Source organism: Saimiri boliviensis, chromosome 4 (genome assembly GCF_048565385.1).
Source record: "Saimiri boliviensis isolate mSaiBol1 chromosome 4, mSaiBol1.pri, whole genome shotgun sequence".
Taxonomy (NCBI): domain Eukaryota; kingdom Metazoa; phylum Chordata; class Mammalia; order Primates; family Cebidae; genus Saimiri; species Saimiri boliviensis.
The window spans coordinates 108,366,811-108,383,896 of record NC_133452.1 but is presented as its reverse complement, the minus strand read 5'-3'; the positions used below and the strand labels follow the sequence as shown (position 1 = coordinate 108,383,896).

Genomic DNA, 17,086 nt, shown 5'->3' with positions numbered 1-17,086 from the left:
GAAAAAAATCTATAGAAGTAGGCAAGGCTGAAAAATTAAGAAAAAGAGAAGAAATAAATCAACCACATTAAAAATGAAAAAGAACCAAAATTAGAGCAAAAGTAACTGTTAAAAATATAATACTGCTTTGTCATTGTGCCAATAACGTAATAAAATAGATAAAATTGATGATTTTTAGAAATCAGTAAATACATTTTACATGTCTAATTTTTAAGAAAAATATAGGCCGGGTGCGGTGGCTCCCGGCTATAACCCCAGCATTTTGGGAGGCTGAGGCAGGTGGATCAGGAGGTCAAGAGATCGAAACCATCTTGGTCAACAAGGTGAAACCCCGTTTGTACTAAAAATACAAAAATTAGCCGGGCGTGGTAGTGCACGCCTGTAGTCCCAGCTACTCAGGAGGCTGAGGCAGGAGAATTGCTTGAACCCAGGAGGCGGAGGTTGCGGTGAGCCAAGATCGTGCCATTGCACTCCAGCCTGGGTAACAAGAGCGAAACTCTGTCTCAAAAAAAAAAAAAGAAAGAAAAATATATATTGCCAAAGTTGAACAGAGAAGAGTTAAAATAAATCAACTCTGATAATGAAAGAGAAACACAAATATAAACAGATAACTTTAAGTTAGAAAAAAGAATTCAAGAAACAAAATATCAAATGCTTATGTATTGATGTGGGTAAAAGACAAGAAATAAGCTCTCAGCATAAAACAAAAGAAAGAAAAATAAATAAAAACTACTTGGAAATAAAGGATACAGTAAAAACAGGTAGAAACACTACAGAAAAACCATTTAAAAGATTAAAATGGAAGTGAACACTTTTTTTTTTAACGGACAAAAATGTTTTCCTGTCTCAACACAAGCCAGATTTTGGTTGATACGTATGATAAGCTAGAACAGCAGCAGATTCAATCTATTTTTATTATATTTTGGTGTCAAAATTAATTGTTAAATAAGAGCTTCCTTAAAGCTGTGATCATCTGAATGTGTAAATGAGCTTGATTCCTTTGTATCTTACCTTAGAGTTAACAGAATTCCAGATATATTTGTAAAATATAAATTTACTCTCATACACAAGCAAAACTAAACAGAAACCTAAATAAATAAGCCATAATAGAAGAAATTAAGTAGTCAGTTGAAGATCTAACTTTAAAAGTCTCATGTCCTATATGAAGAATTCTGGGAAACCTGTAAGGTTCAGACAATCCCTATAATTATGAATTACTTCGAAGCATTAAAAAAGATAATTAAAATAATAAATTTTATAGAAAGATATTTGCTAATGAAGTTAACCAGACCAAAGTGTAGTAGCTAGAGAGTGTAATACAATGATGAAATATTATTTAAAATGAGGGCAGACTTGAACATGTTTACCTAGAGGGAGAGGTGAGCGAGAACGAAGCGATTTACAACACAAAAGAGAAAAAAAAATCATTGTGAAAAATTCTTGGAGGAGACAGAAGCAGGGAAGATCAAGAGCTCATGTGGAGGGGTTAGTATTAACAAAGAAGCAGAATATCTTTTGAGAGATTACAATCAGGTAAGAAAGAATTATGAAAACAGAGATTGTGATGATTAATTTTATGTGCTAATTTGGCTAGAATATGGTGTCCAGTTGTTCAGTGGAACACCAGTCTTGATTTTACTGTGGTTGCATTTTTAACGACGTGATTAACATTTAAATCAGTTGACACTGAGTAAAGCAGATTACCCTCTTTAAAGCATGTGGGCCTCATCTAGGCCTTAAGAGCAAAGACTGAGGTCCCCTGAAAAAAAAAAAAAAAAAAAAAATTCTGCCTTCAGACTGACTTTGGACTTAAGACTGCAATGTCAACTCTTCCCCTGGGTCTCTGGCCTGCTTGCAAAATTTGGACTTTCCAGTTCTACAATTGTGTGAACCAATTTTAAAAACTATATTTCTCTCTCTCTCTAAATATATGTGTGTGTATGTATGTGTATATATATATATATATATATATATATATATATATATGAAAATCATGAGAAGTTTCTCATCTTATTCTGTAAGGCTAATATGATCTTCATACCTTAATTGGACAAGGGTAGTAGAAAAAAAGAAACCACAAACCAACCTCAGTTATGAACACAGATAGAAAAAAACAAATAACAAATAAAATTCTGACACATGTTAAAAAGAGGAATATGTCATGGCTAAGACCTAGCTCAGTAAGTGAAGGATGGCTTGCAATTAAAAAAAAAAAATCTTTGAAAGCATTTTGGAAGAAAAACCTCTATTACATCCATTCCTGATTTGAAACAACAGCAGTAGCAACAAAATTAAAACATTATCACTAAGCTATGGCCAGAAAGACGCTTCCTGAAGTACATGCATCAGAGACTACATATATACATCAGATTTAATACAAAACACTAGGATCATTCTTGCTTAAATAAGAAACCAGACTTGGACGCTACACATAAACACAGACACACACACACACACACACACACACACACACACACACACTGCTATTAGTTCTGTTCCTTTGTAGAACCTTGATAAATACTGTATTAATCCATTTTCATACTGCTATAAAAAATTGCCCAAGACTAGATAATTTATAATGGAAAGAAGTTTAACTGACTCACAGTTCAGCAGGGCTGGAGAGGCTTCTGGAAACTTAAAATCATGTCGGAAGGTGAAGGGGAAAGCAAGGCACCTTTCCCACAATGCAACACGAAGAAGTACAGAGTGAAGGAGGAGACCCCGCCCCCCTTATAAAACCACCAGATCTCGTGAGAACTCACTCCCCATCACAAGAACAGCAAGGAGAAAACCGCCCCCATGATTCAATTACTGCCACCTGGTCTCCCCCTTCACAGGTGGGGCTTAGGAGGATTATGGGAATTACAATTTAAGATGAGATTTGCTGGGCACCCAAAGCCTGACCGTATGAAATACATTGATATTTAGTCAGTATCTGTGGAACACAATACTTCTGAAGGGACTATTACCCAACTGAAGTCTAGACTCATTAACACTAGGCTCGATCACTGGAGAAATTTTAAAAACAACAGCAACAAAACACTAGGCTCAAAACAGCTGAGTCCAACCAATATCAGAAACTGTTTTGGTGTATCTCTACATTTTAATAGATACATATACACAAAAACATTGTCCACAAGCTTAAAATAATCACTGTTAACATCTCAGTGTAATTTATTTATGTCTTTTTTCTATATACTTCTATAACATATTGAGGGCACATTATTCATATAATTTTGTACCTTGCTTTAAAATGACTCGTTACACTACTTTTATATATATTCTTTTTTGTAAATAATTTCACCTTTTAGATTCAGAGGGTACATGAACAGATTTGTTACATAGATATATTGCATGATGCTGAGGTTTGGGATACAAATGATCCCATAACCCAGGTAGTGAGCATAGTACCCAATAGGTAGTTTTTCAACCTTTCCCTCCCAACCTCCTCCCTCTATTAGTCCCCGGTGTCTATTGTTGCCATCTGTGTGTCCACGAGTATCCAGTATTTAGCTCCCATGTATAAGTGAGAACATGTGGTATTTGGTTTTCCGTTCCTATGCTAATTCACTTAGGACGATGAACTCCAGCTGCAGCTATGTTGCTGTAAAGGCCATCATTTCATTCTTTTTAACAGCTGCATAGTATTCTATGACATATAGTACAATATTTTCTTTTTCCTATCTAATGCTCAAGCTGAGAGTCAAATCAAGAACTCAGTCCTCTTTATAAAAACCAATAAATATGTAAAATACCTAGGACTACATCTAACAAAGGAGGTGAAAGATCTCTACAAGGAGAATTACAAAACACTGCTGCAAGAAATCGTAGATGACACAAACAAATAGAAAAACATTTTCTGCTCATGGACTGGAAGAATCAATACCATTAAAAATGGACATAATGCCCAAAGCTATCTATAGATTTAACAGTCTTCCAATCAAATTACTAGCATCATTTTTGTATAGAATTAGAAAAAAAGACTGTGAAATTCATATGGAACCAAAAAAGCCCCAATAGCCAGAACAATCCTAAGCAAAAAGTTTTATACGTTCTTTATTTAAAATCAGAAAATATAAAAAAGAGAAACAAACTTTAAAAACCATCATAAATCCACCATCTAGAGGAATCCACTGTCCATGGGTGTAAAGCTCCAGATATTTTTACTTTCTTCAATTGCAACTTTTAAACATCACTAGTTTTCATAAAATTTAAAAAAAAATACTTAAGTATATTTTACACATTTTTAAGTCCACATTCCTCCTGTCAAACAAACTGTGTGATCTGGCAAAAGAGGGTCTAGTTGGCTCTCCCAACCGTTTTTGGGTGTCTGTGTGGCATCCACACTGAGTTGAGAAGCATTGGGCCCCTCATAAAGACTGCTGGAGAGAAATGAGGTTTTAGCACAGACTTCTAGGCTGGAGGCCATGTGCAAGATGGAATAAAGAGAGTGGTCTGCAGAGCCACTGAGAATCCAGCGAGGAAGTAATTAGATCATTATAGTCCTACCCTGTTCTCTATAAACATTAAGATAAGTGAAAAGAAGTAGGAGGGAAACTGAGAGATTGAGTGAAAAAGTCTGTGTTAAACCTGAGTTTACATCATTGGGTAAGACTAAATTTTATTCTGGATTGGGTTAACATTAGATTCCTCACCACTCCATCCACAGTGAGCAGGTGGGATCTCTGGTAAAGGTAATCAGAGAAATTTTAACAAATAATTAACTACATTTCCATGGACATTTGAGTTTAAGAATTTTTTTCAACGATTAAATATACATTTATAATAAAAGTTTTACTGTTAAAGGAAAAAAATTTTAAGGAGTTTAATTATTAATGGTGACCAAAATTTTATTTAACTCATTAATGAGGAAATCGATAAAATGTTACAACTCATTTCAAAGGAGTATTCGAAGAGAAAACAAATATATAGACATGCTAAGACTATAATGAATACAAACTGGCAAAATGAAATGAATAATATGAAAATGAATACAAACTGGCAAAATAGGTCAATATCAAAAGGGTAATAATCAATTGTATTCCCCTAGACAATACTTGCATTTCTATAAACAAAGTCATTTGCATTATTATCAGTTTTCTAGTTTTCTACAACTTACAAAATTGCAAAGTAGTTCAAAGACCACAAAAGGCTGAAAATCCCTGAAGGGTGCACTGGACAGGACACCCAGTATATTTTTGTCTTTGTACACTAAAAAACAACCCTCTGCCTCCCACCGAACCCCATCTTCCAAGACTACATTGGAATGGGAAAGTTTAAAGGTAGAAGTTTGGGCATGCCTGAAATGATCCACACTGTAAAGACAGGAGGCATCTAAAATTAGGAGTGGGGGTGGGATTAGCAGGCAGAATATCAGTCCCCTCAAGATGTCCATGTGCCCATTCCCAGAACCTATGAATATGTTACATCATGTGGCAAAGGGGAATTTAAGAGAGTAGCTGAAATTAAGGTGGCTAATCAGCTGACCTTAAAATAAGGAGATTGTTCTGGACTCTTCGGATGGACCCAAGGGTTTGTAAATGTGGAATAAGGAGTCAAAAGAGGTCAACAATATGATGTGAGAACCCTACTCACTGTTGCTAGCTTTGAAGATGGACACCAAGAGCCAAGGAACGGGGTTAGCCTCTAGAAGCTGGAAGGGGCAAGGAAATGGGTCCTCCCCTAGAGAATCCTCCAGAAAGGAATGCAGCCCCTCCAACTCCTTGATTTTATCCCAGTGAACCCCATTTCAGATTTCTGAACTACAGAACTTTAAGATGATGAATCTGTTTTAAGCCTATGATCCTCCTTGCTCTTTCACATAAAAGGACCCTACATAGGGGACCCTACCTATGTAAGGCCTTACACTGGGCCTAGGTAAGTAATCTGGGATAATCTCCCCATATCAAGATCCCAAATTTACTCACAGCTGCAAAGTCACTTTTGCTGTGTAAGGTAACATATTCAAGGGTCCTAGGGATTAGGATGCAGGATGTAGTACATCACTGTGGGATCATTATTCTGTCTATTACAGAATTTCTGATTCTATTCTAACATTTGTTCTTACACTTTTATGCTCTTGCCTTCATATGGTATCTTGAGAGAATTCCTTAGTCTTGCAATTCACTAACTTGATCTTTTATGTTCATTCTGTTAGATAATCCGTTTTTAATTTCAGTAACCATGTTTTAATCAAGAACTCCAATCTGTGCATAGTATGTGTGAACACAACCCCTTGTATCTCTGAAAACAGGAACTAGACTTGTTTTGATAATTTATTCTTCTTTCTGTATTAACTCTGTTTCCTTTTTTTTTTTTTTTTTTTTTTTTTTTGAGACGGAGTTTCGCTCTTGTTACTCAGGCTGGAGTGCAATGGCGCAATCTCGGCTCACCGCAACCTCTGCCTCCTGGGTTCAGGTAATTCTCCTGCCTCAGCCTCCTGAGCAGCTGGGATTACAGGCACCCACCACCATGCCCAGCTAATTTTTTGTATTTTTAGTAGAGACGGGGTTTCACCGCATTGACCAGGATGGTCTCGATCTCTTGACTTCGTGATCCACCTGCCTCGGCCTCCCAAAGTGCTGGGATTACAGGCTTGAGCCACCGCGCCCGGCCTAACTCTGTTTTCTTGGAGTTAAATCTCTGTTGAAATTTATGTTTTCTTTGCCCTAGGTTTTTCTCAAATATTTGTTGACTCTTCTTTTCCAGACTATACTTTTAGTTGAATGTTTAAATAACGTAGTATTTATCTTTAGAGTATATTTCATGTCTTCAAAGTGAAGCTTTTCATTTCTATGGTTGGAATAAAGGTTCTGCTTTTGGGAGCACTGGTGACTGTAAGAAGGGTGTGAGAAAAGTTTCAGGAGGTGATAGTTAAGTCTGTGCAATAGAACACAGCAATTAAGGGGGGCTCTAATACCACTTCAACTGGGGTCAGATTCTGGCTGTGCCATCCATAGCGTATACAGAAAAATTTATGTGACCACTTTGTGCTCCAGTTTCCCTGTCTTTACAATTGTGATGAGTAGTACTCATCTGCATAAATTTTTTATGAGGAGTAAATGAATCAGTACATATAAAGCTATGAGAATAGTACCTGGCATATAGTAAGATTTCGATACATGTTAGCTATTTTTTTTGAATGTTCAATATATGAACATGTGTGCTAGTGATTGTATTTTTCGGCAAACTCTAGAGTCAGCTGGCCCTAGCCCTTTTTTTTTCTCCCAAACACCTGTTGGTTGTTGTTGCTCTTGGTCCACACTATCTCCACTCTTGAAATTATGAATCCCTCGCCTCTGATTTTCTCCCATTTCTACTCTCCAAAAGAAATTAAGTTAGATTTCCAGCCTTCCATAATGTTTCTATTTATACACAAGTATATATAGTGCATAAAATATAGTAACCTGTATATCTCCCCTCTTTACAAACATAAACTAATTTATCCCAACTTATTTTTTAATCATTATATTTTAGACCGTTTTTATATAAATATGCATATATGAGTTTTCTTAAAGGAAAAAAGAGAGGAAAATGATTAGTAATTTTGTAAATGTTCCTAGGATAATAGGTTACATATTTGGGGAAAAAAATCAAGCGAATTGAAGAATTAGATATAAAATACCAAATATTATCCAAAGAAAAACAGAAGTAAATATCAAAGAAAAAACTCATTTTGGGAGATAACTGATTTCAGTACAAACATAAAAGATTTCAACAAAGTGAACTATGTCCACATTTCCTCTCCATCTTCCCAGATCCCATTGAAATGACAGTATAAATTTTAAAAATAAAACACATAGCAACTCTGGAAATCCAGGAGGACCCCACCTGCAGGCCAGGACAGTGAGGGTTTCTGGAACATGGAAAGCAGAGGCAAGCAGATCAGTGATGAGACGACGGAGGTGAGGGACCGTTACAGAAGCAAAAGCAGTTCCTCCAAAAGTGATTTCCTCAGAAGCACTGCAAAAGAATGTTACACCAGAGGCTTAAATCAAGGTGGTAGCTTTCACTTTAGGTTCCATTAAGTTCACAGAAGCATCGAAAAGGCTATATTCAATATATTCACAATAGAGATTTCTACTGTGTATTTGATATCAAGCGATATTTTAGCAGTTCAAGGGGATCCTAGCAAAGGAGCCACCTGTAGACACATGACCAAAGCTGAGTCAGGAGCGACCACTCAAGCATTTATTCCTGGGTAAAAGCAAACATGCAATCCAGGAAACTGAGAATTCGGACAAAGGAGACTCAGATACCTTAGGTGACTAACTACTGCTTTGGGGGGTGGGGGTGGGTATAAGAAGTCTTTATAATAACATTATCATTGAAAATAATAGCCAGTATGTATTTAGTTAATGATACCCTTTTGTTACTGTCACACTGATTTAACTTTTTTTCCCCAAGCCAAAATGTATCCAGGTTTATTAAAGATATTTTCCATAAACAATCATCGTGTTTCAGGCAGGACATGGGTAGGCAATCTCTGATAGTATACAACTTTCAAACTCCAAACTCCCGTCTTCAATGGATTACCAAAAATCAGAAAGCCACTGTAAAAACCAGAGAAGTCTTCATCTGATGCTCTGAACAGGGAAAGTTTAGAGTGAGGGTTGACAACATTTCACATTTCACATGTTGTTTAACAGCTTTTCATGAGCCGACATTCAGGAAGTGGCATGAAAATGGCAGAATTTATCTGAAGATCCACAATCTCGCAAGGGAACCACTGCTCTTTTGAGGGGTGCCATTTCAGTGGCATCGCTGGAAAGTCCAGATTACCTGACACAGTGGTAACCAACTACTGGGGGTCAGGTCCCAACAGATGTCTGGGCTTAAGGGAGTTAAGTCTATGCTGAAAGACAGAATAAAAACGAATTTGTTTTTCCATATCGCAAGGCTTTTGTGTGCCAAAGTGGCCATGTGTGTCAAAGTCAGGGAATCCCTCTTCCTGGAAGCCGAGAGTAAGTCTCTCAAAACTAGAAGGTAAAGGTGTTATCCCCACATCAATCCAGCTTCAGAGACATTGTATGAGTGACATATACTCATACCAAAACAACAATGAAGTGTTCTGTGTGCTAACAAGATAGATTAAACAAAAAATAAAGTACAGTTCTGCATTTTTATGAAAGTTGATAAAAATGGTATTTCAAACTGTATAATCACCAGAAGTGCACAGTTATAAAAAATGCACACACTTTCCCTGGCATCTCCAGCACCTTCAGCTGTCTGTGCCTCGTCTGTTTGACATCTCCATTTTCTGCAGGGTTACTCCCCTCCTTGCCAGCATCAGCTTTTCCCTTTTTCCCTTTGGGTACCTTCTCTCCCTTCTTTGCAGGGGCCTTTTTAGGCTTGGGCTCTGGCTTTGGAGAAAGCAGGTTTAGCAGAAGCAGACAGCCTCACGGATCTTCTCTGGTTAGTTCTTCACCTTTCTCTTTGGGCGTGGTGGCAGGACATAGTTGCCAGGTGTGGGCTTTGGGTGGTCCTGGGGTCATTCTCACGTCTTCACACTGCTCCTGATTTAATGTTGCAACATGTTTTCATAGTTTGTAGGGCTAGTCTCTCCCTCACTTCTCATTTTTAAAACATTCTTAGAGATTTTTGCTGTCTTTTTGGTATCTTATTTAAAAGTTTACTTATCCCCAAGTTTTTAAAATAAACTCCAACTTGGCCTTTTAAAGGTAGAAAAATAAAAGATAAAATTTCTGCTAGATTAATTTTCTAAAAAGAGGAATATTGTAATGTTTGGAATTTTTATCCTGAAAAATCAAAATAGTGCAAAAAAATCATATTTCAGTGAAACATGAACTCTTATATTAAGTTAATTGAATAAGAAGACAAGTTAGTATGTGAGACATTTCTCTTTCTGAAATAAAGTTAAATCCTGAATATGCCTCCTTAATTATTCACATTCATCCAAAAGTTTAAATCCAGGTGGTAGCTTTCAGTTTAGGTTCCACTAGGTTCACAGAAGCATCAGAAGAGCTCTGTTTAGTATAGTCACAATTAGAGATTTCCGCTGTGTATTTGATAAAATCGAGCAATATTTTAGGAGCTCAAGGGGATCTTATAAGTCCCAGAACCATAAAGGCTTGGCCTGGTTAGTGGATAACCCTAGCCTACCATGGTATGGCATAACCATAAACTGGACAGAGAGAGTCAGGAGGCTGCTTCCTTCCCCAATGTGGAGACGCTGCTCTCAGAGCAGCAGTGACAGTGTGGGAAAGGGCCACTTCAGGTGTTACTGAACCTGAATTTATAATATGTTGGGTTCCTTCTTTAAAAATAAAAGAATACAAAATTCAGAATATACAGTTGCTAGGACCCATTCCAGGGACATGGAGGGGGCCCTTCTAGGTGAGGGGCCTGAAGCTTCAGCTTAGTTCATTTCAGATAAGCAGGCAAGCCTCTAAGGGGCCTCTCCATGGCGGAGACCTGCCCAGGATACCTAACTATGGCAGCCTTCTAGCATAGTGCGGTGTGGCAGAGAAGGAGGCCTCGAGTAAATTAATGAGGTGCTTTTATTTTTCTCCCAGTGAAGGTTAGCAAGAAGGACAGATCCCTAGAACTCAGTAGTGAGGAAGGAAAATAAACAATCTTGTCTTAAGAAGGATGGGAAGGTGCTCATCATATTATTTTAAATGTTAGAAGTTTTCTGTGCTCTAAACTGGTAAAGCAGGACACATCTATCCATTATATCTTAATGCCTTTAAAGTTAATTGTGTACTTAATGAAGAATGGAAATCAATTGTATTATTTTAAGAGCAATCTGTCAGTTAGTATAAATGTGTTCCTGTAGATTTTTAGAAGTGTTACTCTTTCTAATATATTGTGGCCACTCCTTTTATTTCAACTATGCCTCATGCAGACGATGTGATTTGCAGCTAAGTGAGGGTCAACTCCATTGACTGTGCTTATCTTCTCAAGGCATCTCCTCTTTCATCTCCTAATTAATATAGTCAACACCATCCCACCGTCTGTTTAAGGCACAGTAAAATAATGAACTCTCTTTCTAGTTTCACCTTATTCCTTTTTACTCGCCTTAGCCCAAGAGTTACTGAGTCCAACTGAATTTACCTCCTAATGTCCTTCCTATTCATTATCTCCTTGTAATTCAATGTCAGTTTTGGATTCTGGACTTTTCTCTCATTTTTAGAATATTGCAGTATCTTCCAACTCTTTATTGTTATTCTTTTCTTCCAATAATTTTTCTGTGATGCTGCCAGATGGGGCCCTTTTAAAGCACAAATAGACCATGTCACCATCTGCACAAAAACCTTTGTTGGTTCCTTATTCCTTAAAACAAGCTCTCGTCCATCAAGGGACTATGGAAACACAGCCACTATTGTTGGCAGAGTTCTTCTTTTGTGTAATATGTTCTGAATGCCTACAGGAAAAAAGTCTGAGTTGTAGGTGGAATTCCAAGACCATTACTTTTATTTCTCTTCTTACATGTACTCTACATGCAAATACCATTAATAATTTCTTACTTCATTGGTTTCCTTTCTGGTACTCAACTCTATTCTGTTTTTATTCTTTTTCCAGGAGTCTTACCTCTCATTCTGATAGTATTTAGCTTCTAAGTGCTTGTCTCAGGTTTTGCTTTTCATTTTTTAAAACAAGTGTAGTTCTTTATATTAGCCACTCTCTCATTCCATTTCTTTTTGAATGACCTTTCTTTTCCAGAGAGCCATTGGCAATTTGAGTCCTATGAAAATAAGAAACAGTTTTTGACATGGGGTAGACACTGCTTGCAACTGTCTTAAAAAACTAAATAAGCGGTGACCTATTTTCTGAATTGTAAGTGATTTTTAAATTGCTCATGAAAATAGAAGAGTCTTGGTAGAGAAATCAGATTACTTCAAGTGCATAATGGTGAGAAAGCTTTTGTCTCATGGGATAGTTATCATAGAAGCTTATAATTCAGCTCTAGTTACTAGTGATCTGTGTAGTGAAATGTAGGTTGATAACTTCAGTTCATTTTCCAATAGAGAAATGTCAGAATTTAAGCAGGCCTCAAAGGGCTATGAGAAACTGTGTCTTCTAAAAGAAAATACGTTGTTGAATGGGCATAACTGGCTTGGTCCTGGTTACCAACAGAATCACTTTCTTGAAGCGTGGTGTGACCTTTCATTTCCCCAATGTACACACTGTATGTGGAACTTAAAGAATACTGACCAAGAGTCAAGTGAACGAACAAAGGGAGCAGGAAAAAGAAGAGATGTTCTGACCTAATAGATAAATAAATAAATGTTTAAAATCCTGCCTTGTTTAGATGTTTCATAATTAATTTTAATGGCTAAATGAATACTTTCTTAATTTTTGTTTTAGGGATACATTGGTTGTATACAAATGAAAAAGTGAAATTATTCAAAATCTTCTTTCCTTCTCTTAATTGCTTTACAGGACATAAAAATTCAGAGAATTGGCAGCATTTTAATTCAACCCACACAATCCAGTTTTAATTTTAATTAAGCCCCAAAATATTTTTGAAAGCCTACTATATGCAAAGTATTATATGCAGTGCTGAAAAGAATGCAAAGCTATTACAAGGCTCTTGTGAGAGAAAAAAAAGAAAAAATGAGAAAATGTTGTAGGCATTGTTTGTAAACTATATATTATTTATATGTCAGTTGTAATAACTATTATTATTATTATTAAACCAACATCCTGTCTCCTGGAGCTCACCATCTTTTTGGGGATATAGATAGCTAAATAATTAATACTAGGAAGGCTGAAATGAGCATACAACCAAATTTGATGAGAATCAGAAAAGAGAACAAAGTTAATTCTATTTGGAAAAATCTGGAAGGTCTTCTTAGATGAGGTTATACATAGATTACAGTTGAGCCTGGAACAACACGGGGTTAGGAGAACCAACCCCCTGTGCAGTGAAAAATTCACATATAACTTTTGACTTCCCCAAAATTTTAATAGCCTACTGTTGACTACAAGCCTTACCAATAACATGAATACTTGATTAAGACATTTTTTGTGTGCTATATATATTATATACTGTATTCATACAATAAAGTAAGCTAGACAAAAGAGAATGTTATTAAGGAAATTATAAGGAAAAGAAAAACATATTTACTATTTACTGAGTTGACATGGATCATCATAAACATCTTCACCCTTGCCATCATGTTGACTAGGCTGAGAATATACCACTGTATATTTATAAACAGTTTTACTGAGATATGATTCACAAGCCACACAATTCACACATTTAAAGTGTAAACTCAAATGATTTTAGTATAGTTACAAGGTTGTGCAGCCATAACTACAATCCGATTTCAGAACATTTTCATCCTCCCAAGTAAATTCCAGCCTATTAGCAATCATTCCTTCTAGCCATGTTGACCAGGAGGAAGAGAAGGAGAGGTTGATCTTACTGTCTCAGTAGTGGCAGAGATGGAAGACATGAAGGAGGTGAAAGAGGAGGCAGGAGAGGCAGGTCACACTCCGTGTAACTTTACAGAAATCCTTTGTAATTTCTGTCTAACTTTTTTGCTTTTTCATTTCTCTAAAAATGTTCCTATCTGGTACCAATCCTTATTCAACCATTTATTTTAGTCTCAGCACCTCTATCATAGAAGGGTCTAGGCTGTAAAAGAAGTCAAAAGCAGTCTTGAATAATAGGAAACTTCCGCCAGATTGCCTAATGTCAATGTATTTCCTGGAATTGCTCTTTCTATATCTTCTTCCTCATAATCTGTCACAGGGTTGGAAGCACTCTCCATCAAATCATCTTTTGATTCCTCTGGTGTGATATCTATTAGCTCTTGATTTTCTCCAAGATATGTATCTTGAAACCCTTCCCCATAATCTTTTTTACCATATCCACAATCACTTTCATGATTTCCTTGATTGGCTCTGTGATAAATCCTGTGAAGTCATGTACATCTGGACACAGTTTTTTTCACCAGGAATTTATTTTTTCAGCCTTGATGGTTTTCATGCTTTTTCTATAACAATGGCATCTTCAGTGGTGTAATCTTTCCAAACTTTCATGATGTTCTCCATGTCAGGGTTCTCTTCCACAGCGTTGAGAATCCTTTCCCTATAGATTACTGTGTGTAATGAATGTTAAAGGTCTTTATGACCCCCTGGATTTAGAGATGTGTGTGTGTGTGGCGGAGGTGGTGCTGGTGAGTAGACCACTTTGATTCCTTTGGCATTGAACTCATGGGGTTCTGGGTGACCAAGGGTCTTGTCCAATTTGTCCAATATCAAAAGAACTTTAAAAGGCAGTCTCCTACTGGCTAGGTGCTTCTTTACTTCAGGAAAAAACATCAGTGGAACCAATCCAGAAAGGGTTCTCAGTGTACAGGCCTTATTGTTCTGCAAACGAAAGACTAGCAGCTGGTGTTTATCTTCTCCCTTCAAATCTCAGGGTTTGCGCATTGAGATACCATCTCAGGCCAGTTAGAATGGCGATCATTAAAAAAATCAAGAGACAATAGATGCTGGAGAGTATGTGGAAAAATAGGAATGCTTTTACACTGTTGGTGGGTCTGTAAATTAGTTCAACCATTGTGGAAGACAGCGCGGCAATTCCTGAAGGATCTAAAAATAGAAATACCATTTGACCCAGCAATCCCATTACTGAGTATATACCCAAAGGATTATAAATCATTCTATTATAAAGACGCATTCACACGTATTTTATTGTGCCACTGTTCACAATAGCAAAGACTTGGAACCAACCCAAATGCCCATCAATGATAGACTTGGTAAAGAAAATGTGGCACATATATACCATACAATACTATGCAGCCATAAAAAAGGATGAGTTCATTTCCTTTTCAGGGACATAGATAAAGCTGGAAACCATAATTCTCAGCAAACTGACACAAGAACAGAAAACCAAACACTGCACATTCTCTCTCATAAGTGGGTGTTGAACAATGAGGCCACATGGATATGGGGGGAGGGGGAGCATCACACACCAGGGCCTGTTTGGAGGTAGAGATCTAGGGGAGGGATAGCAGGGTGTGGGGGGAGAAGGGAGGGATAGCATTAGGAGAAATACCTAATGTAGATGATGGGGTGATGTATGCAGCAAACCACCATGGCATGTGTATACACCTATGTAACAAACTTGCACGTTCTGCACATGTAACCCAGAACTTAAAGTATAATAAAAAAATTTTTTTAATCTTGGGGTTTAGGTGCTTTATAGGCAAAGGCAGTCCTGATCATAAACCTCACTGCATCTGCATAAAACAGTAGAGTTAACCTATCCATTCCTACTTTCAATCCTGGTGCTGCTCACTTCTCTTCCTTCCTAATTAATGTCCTTTATGGCATTTTTTCAAAATAGGGAACTTTGGTCTGCATTAAAAACTGGATCAAGCAAATATCTTTCCTCCTTAATGATTTTCTTAATTGTGTCAGGGTACTCATCTGCAGCCTCTTGGTCAGCAGAAGTTGCTTCTCTTTTTATCTTCACATTTTTAAAGCCAAACCTCTTTTCAAAATGATCAAACTATCCCTTACTGACATTAAACCCTCTAGATTTAGATCCTTCACTTTCTTTTCCCTTTTTCTCACATAATGACTTCACTTTGTCTTGAACTCGATTTGAGGCTATAGATATGCCTTTCTTATTGCAATGCTGTACCCACATAAAAGCTGCATTTTCAATACAAGACAAAAAATACTTGACAAAATGTACAAAGTTTTTATGCTGCTGAAATAGCTGCAGCAGCAGTTTCATAAGTTTTTTTTTTTTTTTCCTTACAATGGTTTTTTTTGCTGGATTTGTCTTCAAGCGGCATTCAACCACAGGGGCAGAACTCAATCTATGCTATCTATAGCAAGCAATTCAATTTTTTCTTATAATGTCACTTTTCTCTGCTTCTTGGGAGCACTTCTTGTGTCACTAGTGGCTCTTCATATTAGTCCAATGGTATTATTCAAGGTTTATGATTGCACTAAACACGATTAAAAATATGCAAAAATGCTGAGGGATCACTTTTTATTGGGATATGCAATTTACTGGAAGGATGAACTGTCATGTGGAGATGATTAGCATCACATGGTGTTTTAAGCAGATACAACCCTTGAGCTCACCATATTGCCAACAGGAGATGGCTATAAAGTTATTACAGTAGTAGAGTATATATTATGATTAATTTATGCAATTATGATTTAATACTGCATCTTTATGTGTGTTTACATTTCTCTCAACTGCAAATGGCAACCTGTGAGGCTGTAAGTGCATATGTTTTAAGAAATCTTGACTTTTTATACAATATCTGTATATGTTTTAGGGTAGAAATGATGAGTAGAATAATATTTACTAATATTTTATGCATTCATGACATATCTAACTTTTTCTTAATTTTAAAAATATTTTTAGCTGCAAGATTTACCTATTTTTTTCAAATTGTGACAAATCTCTAAAAATTTTTCCAAGATATTTACTGAAAAATTATCTGCATATAAGTGGACCCATGCACTTCAATCCTGTGTTGTTCAAGTCAACTGTATTTATTTTATAGAAAATAAAAGGTATGCTGATTATCTCAGTTTTACTCTTTTACTTGTTTTCATATGATTTTATCAACATCAATTTTAAAATGTATCCACCCAAGACACGAAGACTTATTTTTCTGAGTACTTTTTATAAAACTACCAAGTTGCTTACCTTCATAATGCTCTTTCCCACAAACTGAATCCAGAAGAGTTTTAGGGATATTTATTTGTGTTCATTCTGAAGATATTTCCAACCGGTAGGTACACCTCTGCTTACAGAAAGGCCACAAGCAAGCTTCTTTTCATGGGCTTAAAAATAAAAAGAAAGGTTGACAAGAAACACTTTCTGTCCCTACATTTTCCCATTCTGCACTTGTGCTCTGTTGCCTTCATTGAAGAGAAAAACTCACCAGTCACAACTTCCTCCTCCTCATCTTTGGAGGCAGATCAAATTTACTATCTTGGTTCACAGGAAATGGCTGTAGAGGACTGTAAAGCACAGAGGTTAAGAGTGAAGTTCTGGACAAATGAGCTACTTCTTCTTTAAAGTCAACTAACAAAAACCCAACCTAACTTTCAATGGAGTTGAAACAGCCTTGTATTG

General features: G+C 36.6%; 1 long non-coding RNA gene across 3 annotated transcripts in view; it reads right to left on the bottom strand.

Annotated features, from left to right (window-relative positions):
- Positions 1-6,301: 6,301 nt before the first annotated feature.
- Positions 6,302-17,086, bottom strand: part of LOC104650623 (uncharacterized) — a 67,605-nt gene continuing 56,820 nt past the window's right edge. Inside the window, exons 3-7 of one of the 3 annotated variants that reach the window (XR_012517295.1) lie at positions 16,893-16,971; positions 16,655-16,791; positions 13,395-14,568; positions 11,554-11,707; positions 6,302-7,962 (exon numbers count right to left, since the gene is read on the bottom strand). This is a non-coding gene — a long non-coding RNA (uncharacterized LOC104650623). The remainder of the gene's footprint in view (positions 7,963-11,553; positions 11,708-13,394; positions 14,569-16,654; positions 16,792-16,892; positions 16,972-17,086) is intronic. The other 2 variants (XR_012517296.1, XR_744226.3) reach the window with 2 other exon arrangements.